Source organism: Equus quagga, chromosome 5, assembly GCF_021613505.1.
Source record: "Equus quagga isolate Etosha38 chromosome 5, UCLA_HA_Equagga_1.0, whole genome shotgun sequence".
Classification (NCBI taxonomy): Eukaryota; Metazoa; Chordata; class Mammalia; order Perissodactyla; family Equidae; genus Equus; species Equus quagga.
Window position 1 is genome coordinate 96,224,952 of NC_060271.1, and position 12,112 is coordinate 96,237,063.

Consider the following 12,112-nt stretch of genomic DNA (forward strand, 5'->3'; position numbering starts at 1 on the left):
CCTTCAGGCTAGAAGTCCTGGCATGACTATGTTGCAGTTCTCAGTCTGAAGGCGATCTGGAGGCAGAATTCCTTCCTCTTCAGATCTCAGTCTTTCTTTTAAGGATGTCAACTGATTCGATGAGGCTAGCCCACTTTATGAAGGGTGATCTACTTTATTCAAAATCCACTAATTTAAATGTTAATCAAATCTAAAAAATACCTTCACAGCAACATCTGTGTGGTATTTGACCTAGCAACTGGGTACTATAACCTAGCCAAGTGGAGACATAAAATTAACCAGCACACAAGGGAACAGCAAAAATAAAAGAGTGGACAGAAGAAGATGATAAGTAAAAAAAGTTGAGAAGTGTGAGTCAGAATTATGGAAGGTAATGAAAGAGTCCTGTGGTAAAACCCCAAGGAGTAGCAATTTAAGAAGGATTTTTTTGGTCAACTGTACCAGAGAAGAGAAAGCAAAGGAATCCTAGATTAGAAAGTGTCCATTTTCTAAAGAAACCATTGTCGCCATTGGGAGTTTCATAAAGATAGGCAAAAGATTTAGATAGGAATGCATCAAGAAGAAAATTCTCTTTCCTGAAGCATGACTAAAGAGATAACCTGAACAAACCTCCTGCCAAAAACAACTAATAATGCTGGCTAAAATATATTAGAACAAACCAATCTAAAAGCTTTGCTGAGCTAAGGAGAAATTTACAAATAAATATCCAGAGGCTTCAAAACAAAGTAAAATTGGAAAGTCAGAGAGAGAAGCTCACATTGAGATCAGATTTTGCCCTGGGGTTACTTTCAAATTCTAGTGACAACAAACATCTCATTGATGATGGTGCAAGGGACAATGACAGAGCAGAGTACATAATCTAAAAAGAGATTCTATGTAAAGCTGGGGTCCCTAAAAGTAAACTAGAAATAAACTAAACATGTTAAAAAAGATAATTTCTTATTTTGACCTTTATTCTAGGTAGTAGGGAAATTAAAAAATGAAAACAAAAACAAAATACCTCACATGAAATCTGAATGCATAATCTGAATTCCTGAGGAATCACTACCTGAATTGAGTGTATTATGTGATCTGAAAAATCCTTAAGGTGAAAAATATGCCTGAGATTTTTATTGTCTTCAACTATCTGGCAGATTCAAATACAAACATCTTTTGGAGGAAACCCTTTTAACTGAGTCATCAAAGAATTAGCATAAATGAAATTCCAAAGAATTTCAGACTACGGTCAAAAAAATCATAAAATATAGTAGGAACAGAAGGCAGAATGAATAAGAGCCAGCAGTAACAGCAGAAAATAGAAACAAACCAACACAGACTTTAGATATTCAAATGATCACAAAATAGAAAATAATTATGTTTAATATTTTTTTAAACACCTAAAAATGCACTTCATCAAAAAACTGAAAATAAAATATGCTAAAAGCAGCCAGGGGGGAAAAGAAGATCCCCTTCAAACAAATGCCAATTAGATGGATGTTTGACTTTTTAACAGCAGCGACGGAATCCAGAAGATAGTTGATTAACATCTTCAATGAGCTGAAAAAAAATAACTGTCAACCTTAAATTGTATGTCCAATACAAATATCTTTCAAGAACAAGGTCAAAGTGAAGACATTTTCAGAGCTATAACAACTGATTGATTTTGATACCCAAAGAACTTTACTATAGAAAGTGCTAATCGGTGTATTTCAGGAACAACAAAAATAATTCCACAATTAATATGCAAGATGAGAGGGCAAGTACAGAATTTGGTAACTATATGGGTAAATTTAAACTAAGAGTGACTGTAAAACTATAAGTATAATGTCAAGTTTGTGAGATTGAAAAAAGGAAAACAAGATAAATCTAAAATATTGGACAGCAAAAGTATATAAACAGGGTGCAGGGAGATATAAATTAAGATATCCTAGCATATTTATATTGTTTGGCAGTAAGATAAAGATATCAACTTTGGACTTTATTAAATATGCATGTTAAAATTTTTAGAAAAGCAATAAAATGACACAGTGTATATATGTAGTAAAAATACAACAGAGAAACTTCAATAAATCCACAGGAGTTAGTTGCATATAAGAAAACAAAGAAAAACTTCTTTTCAAGAAATGTCATTTTGAAGAGACGGATATAGTTAAGTTGCTAGAGGACTTTTTTTTTAATAATGGAAAACAATATATTTAAAAATGTAGAAGATGAGATTATTCTTCTCTCTTGACTCATTTGTCATTTCATATATGTTCATTGCATCCTAAGTGTGTGTTTAGGATTGCTAAACATCTTACCAGATACTAAAAATACAAGGAATGGTTGGAGGACTGTCCTTGTACCCAAGGCATTTACAAAGGGACCATCTCATTAAGGACTTGTCTGCCCTTGTAAAGAGTTTGACATTTTCCTAACAACATGTAGGTATGAGAGAGTTTTAAGCAAGGGGATGACGTAATCAAATTTGTATTTTAGAAACTCACTCTGGAGTCAGGATAAAGAATTTATAGTAGGTTCTCAAAACTTGAGAAGTTTGTACCTATCCAAGAAAGAAATACTGACTGTCTGAAAAAGGCAGTAGCAGTGGGTGTGGAAACAAATGTACAGATCTGATTTTGAATATGGGAATACCTAAGATTTGGGGTGGTGGGGAAGAGGAAGTTTGGCCCTGAGCTAACATCTGTTGCCCATCTCCCCCTTTTCGCTTGAGGAAGATTACTGATGAGCTAACATCTGTGTCAATCTTCCTCCATTTTGTATGTGAGATGCCACCACAACATGGCTTGATGAGTGGTATGTAGGTCGGTGCCTGGGATCCGAAACTGCAAACCCCAGGACACCAAAATGGAGCACACAAACGTTACCACTACACCACCAGGCTGGCCCCTAATATTTTTACTCTTAATAAGAAAATTGAAATTCCACATTGAGTGGCCACTGGTAACATATAATCAAGTAAATAAATAAGCTTATTTATGGTGGAATTCATCACTGTATATACAATTACAAGTTCATATAAGATGATCTCAGAAGTAAACTGTGTTTGTAAGCTTTAAAATTTAATAAATTCAAACAGGATCTCCACGACAGTGTTAATAAATTCCCCAAGGATTTCTTTAATGGCATCCTGCCCAATAAAAGGTGCAAGTTATAAAATAATAATTAAGGAGAGGCTTGTGGGGAAATAATGTTCCGTGAATAGACAAACATTCTTTTAAAAGTCTGAGTTCACTTTTTATTTTGAACTTTGGAATAATGATGGGAAAAGTTAAAAGTTTCAAGTGTTCAGAGTGTTATAAGTTTTCTACTTTAGAACTTTTTTTTTAAATGCTTCATCTGAAGCTGCAGCTAATGATGTCCTCAGCTCTGCAAATTAAGCCGATGCTTTTACATCAATGAAAAGAAGCATTGAGAGCAAGAGATATTGAATGTGCAGATATTGAATCTCAGGACTATAAATCTTTTTTTGCTTAAATGTTTCATCTCCAGAGTTTCAGATTTTGAAGGGTCTGCTCAAAATTTAGAAGTATAGATCAAGGAGAAACTGCCTGTGTGACTCAAGAGTGTAGTAACCAAGCTTCCTTGCATGTCATCACAGAGATTCCTTAAAGCTGGAAATCCAATCTCTCCTTTTTTGAGAGTTAGCCTATCCAAAGAACTACAGTAAAAAGTACACAAGAAAATTAAAACGCATAATTAAATTACTAATTATGTATGCATAATTAAAGAAAAATAACCAAGTAAAATAATCAAGGAATATAACAAAATACTTGATATTTGTCCAGATAAATGCTAGTTTGTGATGCTAACAATCATTTGTGTCCATTTCTGCCACTCCTGAAGGAAGCTGGGAAACCAGAGCTGTGAGTTTAAGGAAATTAAATTCCACTATCTGTGTTCATTTAAACACTTCTTAAAAATTCTTCTCTTTCTTTTTTCCCTTAAAATTATCATTTGAAAAATGGAAAATTATAGTTTCTCACCAGTTGGTCTGCCAATTCATTGTTGGTGCTCCTAAACCTGGTTTTTTCTTCTAGCTGACCAGATAAAAGTAAAGATTCTCAGCTCTTGAGAGGGTTTCATGGACAGGCTTTGACAAGTCGTCATTGAACAAAATGGAATAAGTAATGCCACTCTGATTAATTTTAAAATCTTCTTCAAATTGAAATTAGACAAAGAGTGACTAATTACTCTACATTGGAAGAGAGAGAAAGTTATAAAAATATGAGAAATTTAGTTGAAAAAATAAAATTTCCAAGTATGACTCTTATCTGTAAAGAATTGATCCAATTTCTACCTTCTATATCTGTACCTATGGCTCTATCTAGTAAGCCTTTAAATTTATAATGCTGTCACTTAAAAAAGATAAGAATTTGATAGCATAAAAACCCATTTTCTTTCTTTACTATATTTACTAATAATAAATAGGCAAAAAAACTTCTTTCTTTTACGTTGCTTTTCAAGGAATCCCATTTTATCTCACAAACCATAATCAATCATTGGCTGAACAGAATTTTTAAAATCTTGGATTATTTTAAGTGGTTCTTGTTTTCCATTTTCAACACCTCTGAGGCTCGTTTTTTAAAGGTTTCAAAACTGCTTTATAGCTTTATATATTATTGAGCACTTAGGATGTGCAAAGATTCTAGCAGGCACTGTGAAGCCTCACAAGGGGAAGCATAAATGGACAGTGCAGCTAAGACATTCAGAGAAGTTCAGATGGGAGTGTATGATTGGGCTGGGGTTATATTACTTCCGGCTGGAGATGGGGAAAAAAAGAAAAGAAAGGATTTCTGAGGAGGTAGTGATTTTTCATTTGAAGATAAGGTATAAAAACAAAATAGAAAATCAAGTAAGATGAAGTAGGATGAAGACAAACTAAGAACAGGAAAGGGCTGTGCAAAGAAATGGGAACAATATGAGGAAAGACAGTGGCAGAGAGAGGTAGGAGGTTGGAGGAACACACACTTTGGTTTGGGGAAGAGTAAGAAATGTGATGGGTAGCTCATTTGTCACCATTTTGGAGAATGATAAGTGCTAGACTGGGAAGTTTGGACTTACTGTAGAGTCACAGAATAGCTCCAGAAGGTTTTTACAGGCAAGTGACAGGATCAAATATGTGTTAGAGAAAGATCAAAGTAGCAACAGTCTTGGAAGGATAAAGAGCTGGGAAAAGAAACTGGCAGTATTGCCTTCACTGAATGTAATTCTGAAATTTCAAGTTGTATGTGACAAGTAGAAAAGGCTGAAAATTTCAACAAATGCTGTCCTCTTTCACAGGCTCTGGAGACACGCAGCTCCCTGATGGCAGGAATTCCTTGAAATATTTAACAATGTTTAACTGCAGTGATGGACTATTTTATAGTGCTTATAGCATGTCAATCCAGCTTTTCGCTTGCATCCGCAGTGACAAGCAAGTTCACACAAGGGAAGAGAAATAGACTATGAACATTTATTTTCCATATTTACTACAGTTATTAACCACTTTGGTCGCTTGCTATGAGAAAACACCTTGGAATAAAAAGCTGTGTCCTAAACTAATGTTCAAGATATGTCTATCTTTTCACTTCTCTTTGATTTACTCAGAAAATCAGTGTAAAAAAAAAACAGTTAACTTAGCCATATATTTTTAAGAAAAAAATTCAATTTTATCACCACTTTGAGCAACCTAAAGCAATGAAGTAGCAGAGGAAAGAAATTTGAGGTGAAAAGAGCAATGGATTAAATACTTCATTCATTTATGGAGTGCTTGCTGCATAATTACAGAAGTAGGTATTTCAACTTATGAAAAGTACAAAGAAAGAAAAGTACTTCATTATAAAGCAATCAAAAAGCTGTCCCAGTGTAGCAGGTTAAGGAAGACTTTCCTGAATGAAAGGAATTTACTTGAGCTGAATAGAGTTTGCTGGATGAAACAACAGGGAAGACTAGATTCTGATGTTGACTTTTACAACATGTCGGAAACATCACGTTATCTATAGAACAGAGGGAGTAATAATTCTTGCCCACACACTCACACAGCAGTTGCTAGGCTTGAATGGAAGAAAAATATTAAAACTATTTATTATCAGTCTTTGTTCTGCCGCTAGCTTATCGTGTGAACAAGGAAAAGTCATCTAATATGTCCAAATTTTAAATTGAGTGGCCTAGATTCAAGATCTTTATATTTTTTTCATCTTGAAAAAGATTTATGATTATATGGTGTCATAAAGGGGCTCATAATTTATTTCTAGTCTTCTATTTAAGGAATTGATTGATTTTTTAAAGTCAACAGTCATAAGCTTGAGGGGAGGGAATAATAGTAGCACCTTGACTTTTTTCCAAATAAAATAGGGAAGTTTTAGGTTTTAAAAAACTACTAAAATACCCAACTCAGAAAATTATCCAAAAACATTTTAAAATTTCAAGGTGCTTTAGAATCCTACATGTGGAAACATACCTCCACTCTGAAAACCCGACATTTGCCTTATTAGGTTTTAGAAAGTCATAGAAATTGAATTTTAATCAATACTAGTCACATATAGACTATTATGAAATGACACTAAGCTCTTATTTGTCCATGCCATTATCTATTTTCTTTGGGCTGCAATTTCCATATCTATAAAATGAGATATTTAATGAATGATTTCAAACATTCCTTCCAGTTGTTTAATTCCATTATCTATAAAATGCTTTTTATATAACATGTTTTAAATTGCATGTGACCTCTATTATGAGTTGCTTTTACAAACTAGTGGTGGGCAGGATTAAGAAATTAACCCCCAGGGCCAGCCCCATGGCATAGCCCCATAGTTCCCGTGCTCCACTTCCGCAGCCCAGGGTAAACAGGTTCATATCCTGGGCGTGGACTTAACACACTTGTCATGCTACGCTGTGGAGGCATTCCACATAAAATAGAGTAAGATTGGCACAGATGTTAGCTCAGTGACAATCTCCCTCCAGCAAAAGAGGAAGTTTGGCAACAGATGTTAGCTCAGGGCCAATCTTCCTCACACACACACACACACACACACTAAAAAACCCTTGCATAACATAGAAATAGAAGAATGGGACAGCATGTCATATTTAGAAATCACTTTAAAGAGTATTTAATACTTAGGCCAAGATGGATTAGGCTGTAATAACCCTGACATCTCGGTGACTTATTATAGCAGAGATTTATTTCTCCCTCACATGACATGTTCAACATTACTTGGTAGGTGACCTGTGTTCTATTTTGTCACTCAGGGACCTAGGCCAATAAAGGGTCCACATCTGCGACTGCGTCATGTGGAAGGTACAACCACCATGTTCACGGTGGCAAGGTAAGAGTCTTTACGGTGTCCTCACTCCGCTCTTCTACGTTTCCTCCTGGAAGTGAACCATGTCACCTCTCCTCAGAGCTCATTAGCAAGACTGCGTCCAATGGTCTGGGCTAACAAGGGGCTGGGAAGATAAAAAGAGTCATATAGAGTGAGCATTGGCCGTGCCTCCCACACAGACCTGTGCAGTCTTCAAAGAGAGAAGCTGGGTTATATTAAGTCCAAAACCCTCCTTTAAGGGAGCAGGCTGACTCCAAAGAGACAAACTGACTTCATCTGCCACAAAGCCAGGTAGAGGGAAGGTTGGAACAGATAACAGATAGCTCTTAATGACCTAGCTTTTATTTTATTTCAAAATCTTGAAAGTTTTATTTTAGTCACTGAGAATACCTTTTATAAAACCAATAGTGAAGATGGACAATCGTAGACACTGTGTCTATCCAATTCCTTGTTCTTGAGAATGGAGCTTTCAGCCTAGAAACTTCTCAGCTGTGTTTTAATTCTTATCCTCTGTGAGTATAGCATTTAATTTCTGGGTCATTGCCCAAAGCCAGGCAAATAGCAGAGGTCAGCATAATCTGGATAAGATGGGCAAGGATTTAATTTCATTACTTCCTTTTATATATTACACAGATAGCAGAATTATCTTTTAAACACAGGCCCATTATTCATTTTCAACAGTAAATGCCTGTGTTCACTAAGGTACTTAAAAGCTAGCCAGGTGGCAGTGCCTACGGTTTCTCCTGAATGTCATTGTAGTAAAAAGACTACTGCACCTTCTAACCCTGCCACTCCATCATTGTGCTCTCCAAAAGGTTATCTATAAATATGTCTAGATACGGAGAATAGTCTCCTGATTCATGCTCTCTTGTTATCCTTTTCTTTTTCCTTTTCTGAACAGAAATGAAAAAGAAAGGAAAAGAATTAACCACATATGAGATTTTGTCTTTTTTCTGTATGTGAATCTTGTCCTAATGTAGCCTTTCTACTGTAACTCTGGTGTTTTTAATTCCACGTGCATGGCCACTCTTTGATCTAAGAATTTTAGGCAGGATTGTTCAAAAGGTTTGAACTCTTAAGTCCTGTCTAGATTTATCAGATTTTGCTATCTGACTGTTCATAGTTTCAGTCACTCATATCATTAATGATTATGAGCTAGAGCATTGCATTTCCTTCTGTCTATTCTTAGCTACCCTGTCTAAACATATCCCATAGACCCTCTGCCTCATGGCTACAATACTTGACTCATTCTGTCCTTTATTTAGCCAAAATATGTTACCACAGGCCTCCTCAAGACAAGGGGCTAGTGGCTCAATCCACAATCCATTAGGAGGCTTTTCCTATCCCATCTTGCTCTCCATCTGGGCTCTGTTACTAACTGGCTTATCTAACAAACTAACGTGCATTAAACTTTCTATATCCATGGCTGAAGTTACAATAATGCATGGTTTGCCAAACAGCTTTTGTATTTTCAAATAGACTTCATTCTTAATCCTTAATTCTTAATCCACAGAGGTGAATATTAGACATTTCTCACACTTCAACCCATCAGTGAAGGAAAGGTTTTTTTGCTTGAATTAGCTTTTAGTTTGCTCTTCAAGGATTCCCCATTGTGGTTACCTGCTTTGCCCTCTTGTCTGCCTTGTGAAAGGAGGTCAGTAATGGTCCATCCCATTGCACAAGTACCATGTTATCACATTGAATTCTGACAACAGTGACTGTCTGAAGCCACAATGTAAAGGCCTGACCCATAGGTTAATGGTGGGCTCTCCATTGAAGAGGAGAAAGGACATTTTCTATTTCATCTATGGAAGAGGGAAGTCTTGAAAGAGGAAACAGAAACTTAAAATTGGGGCTGTAATACATCAAATAGATCAAACAGGAATTTCTTGGCTGTCTTTGTAAAAAAACTATGCTCTTGCATTTGGATTTTGAGGAGTTGAAACACTTTTAAGGATTATTTAGAAAAGAATTTATGAAGGCATTCACCATGTTTCCATGACCAACAGCTAGACATGGGGAGATCTTTAAGGCAAGTCCATGCTGACGATGGGAGACCTACATTTTACAAGCCAACTGATCTAATTGTGTGTTACAGCTCAGCATTTTCTCTTCTGTTAGCTGAGTCTTCAGTAAAGTTTTATTTAAGTGATCTATTCTAATATCTCTCAGTTATAGGCTGTTTGAGAAAAATATTCAAGTGACCACTTGGAGAGGAGCATTAAAGGGGCAAGAGTACTTTTCCCTAAGGCCTGTGTAGTAGCGATATCATTAATAGTAATAGTTAAAATATTCAAGGAATTAGTCTAAGTTCTCTGTCTTTTAATTTTATCAAAAACAGTAATTGATAGTACTATTAATAAGCCCATTAATAGATGAGAAACCTGGGGCACAGAAAAGTTAAGTAACTTATTCAAGGTCACGGAGATCATAAGCAGTAGTGTCCAGAGCCTCATAGGGAAATGACCCTTGTTTAGGAATGCTAGACTCAACTGTCCTTCCCATACATATGATGATTCTCCCTCCTTTGCCTGAATTGAGAATTCTGTTTGATTTTATTAAGGCAGACAGTGGGCTTCAACACATGCAAACACTGTAACTTACTGAGCTTGGTTTCGTGGCTCCATCATTGCCCTCTAATGCCAATACAATACTTTCCTTATCCCCTCTCAGTGATCACATAATTAGGATAAATTATGGAGCTATCACAATCAATGTTGGAATCCGCCTGGTTACATAAGTGTTATTTCCATGAATGCCTCACTTTTTCTATACTATGTTTCCTCTCAAATATCTCATGCTGAGGAAAAATTCTTCTGCTTTTACTTATTCATCCAAATAACTGCTTTCACTCTTTTCATGTAAAGGATGCCTTCTCTACCATAACAAGAAGTATCTGTTTGTTTTACTCAGTCAGCTGCTTTCAAAAGATCAGTCTTTCTGAAGAAAATGGTAAGGTGAATTAATAAATCCTAGTATTCTCTGGAATAGTCCATTTTTTCCTACGAAGAAAGAACAAAGCCAATGGTGTTGTCTTTGAAATGAAGAGTGAAACATGAACTAATGAGTAGGAATTTATCAGACATTTTGAAGAGGTAATGCTTACCTAAAAAGTTCCATAGCTTTCTTTTTCTCCTCTACTTCAAGTCAACTCAATAATCCATTGACTGTCTAATGCCATACTGGTCTAAATTCTAGAAGTATGAGGGTTTTTTCCCCAACTCTATCCGCTTGAGAAATGGCACGGAATAGAGACAGCAAGACAGAGAAACTATTTAAAGTTTGAAAAAGGAGCCTTTGAGCATTGTTCTAGAGATGGTGATAAGGCAAGAAACAAGAACAAGGTCAGCCTGTCTTTGCCATGCAGGCTGATTTGATAGGAGAGCTAAGGAGGGCGAAATCAAAAGAAAAGAGAAACGAAAACACTGATTTCTTTCTAGTGTTCCCATGTATAGTTTCAAAAGAAATCTCCGTCTTCAAATGGCATTTAGTGAGGGATCAAGGGATTATGCAATAATGATATAGAGCAATCAATGTCTGTTAACTCACTTTAGATCTATCTGTATCTTCAAAAGCTTCTGTGTCTGAGAAAATATTTTGTGAATAATTATTGTCTTTTTAAGACTACCATTTGAGTATGCATTGTTTCCTCATTACTTCCTTGAGTTCCTATAATTCGTAGGAAAAGATAATTCAAGTTAGTTGGAGGAAGAATGAGCTTAGTCCCCTATTGTGGTCCTTAATAACTGAGTCATTAAATGAGTGAATTGAGGATGTCTTTTGGTGTTTCTTGAGTCATTGTGAGTACTGGCCATATTTTTATTACAGAGGTTCAGGAACAGATCATGGAAAAAGCAACTGGCTGAAATCGACAGGCAGAAAGAAAGAGACTGAGTTTTCCAAGAAGAATTAGTTGTTTCATGCTTTGAAGGCCCAAGAGAATAATTTAAAAACTTGCCTGTCCTCCCTCCCCTACAGCAATTGTCTTTTTTAGTTTAACTTTTTTTTTTTTTACCAAAAGGTTATGGACTCTCGTAAGTTTCCTTACAACTCTGTGACTATATTGCAAGTTTAGGCCAGGTTGCACGATTTGTGTCACTCACTGATGGGGAGTTCTAAAGTGGAAAGTTGTAGATAGCGTTTAGGATATATACTCCTAACTCCAATTTACCCAGAAACAAATGACATTTTGGGAGAATCTTCGTCATATAGGTAACAGAACCTTTGTTTTTATTTGCACTGGAAAGGGGGAAATTGACAACAATAGAAGTTGGTGCTCCCTCCATGGCATCTTTTATATGCCCATTCACACCAATATGACTTGAAAAAAATAAGAAATATATGTCTGCAAGTTGTGCTTTGTTGTTTATCTCCTACTAAATATGCTATCTTTTTTTATTTGGCCTAATAAATTATATCATATGTAACTATGAACTAGGCAGTGTTTATGAAATTTTAAGACCAAATTGCTGTAGAAAGCCTTGTGTCAGATCTTTCTTAAAGCAAAACGAAATTTAAGATTTTTGTGCATGGATATTAAATGTAAAGGATGAGGAATAAGAAAATAATACCCACAAATCTCTATGAGCTAATATAAATAGGGCAGGAAAATATTTGAAGATCAATAAATAAGAACCCAAATTTTGATTTCAAGGCTATGGCATCAAAAGTTACTCACCCACAAAGCCCATATCACCCAACCTCATCTAGCTTGTACTTTTCTTCTCTTTGTCTCCTATTCTGTATCCACACTGGCCTTCAGTTTCCTGCCTCAGGTTCTCTGCACTTCCTGTTTTCTGTCAAAAACCATTCTTCTTGATATGTTTGAT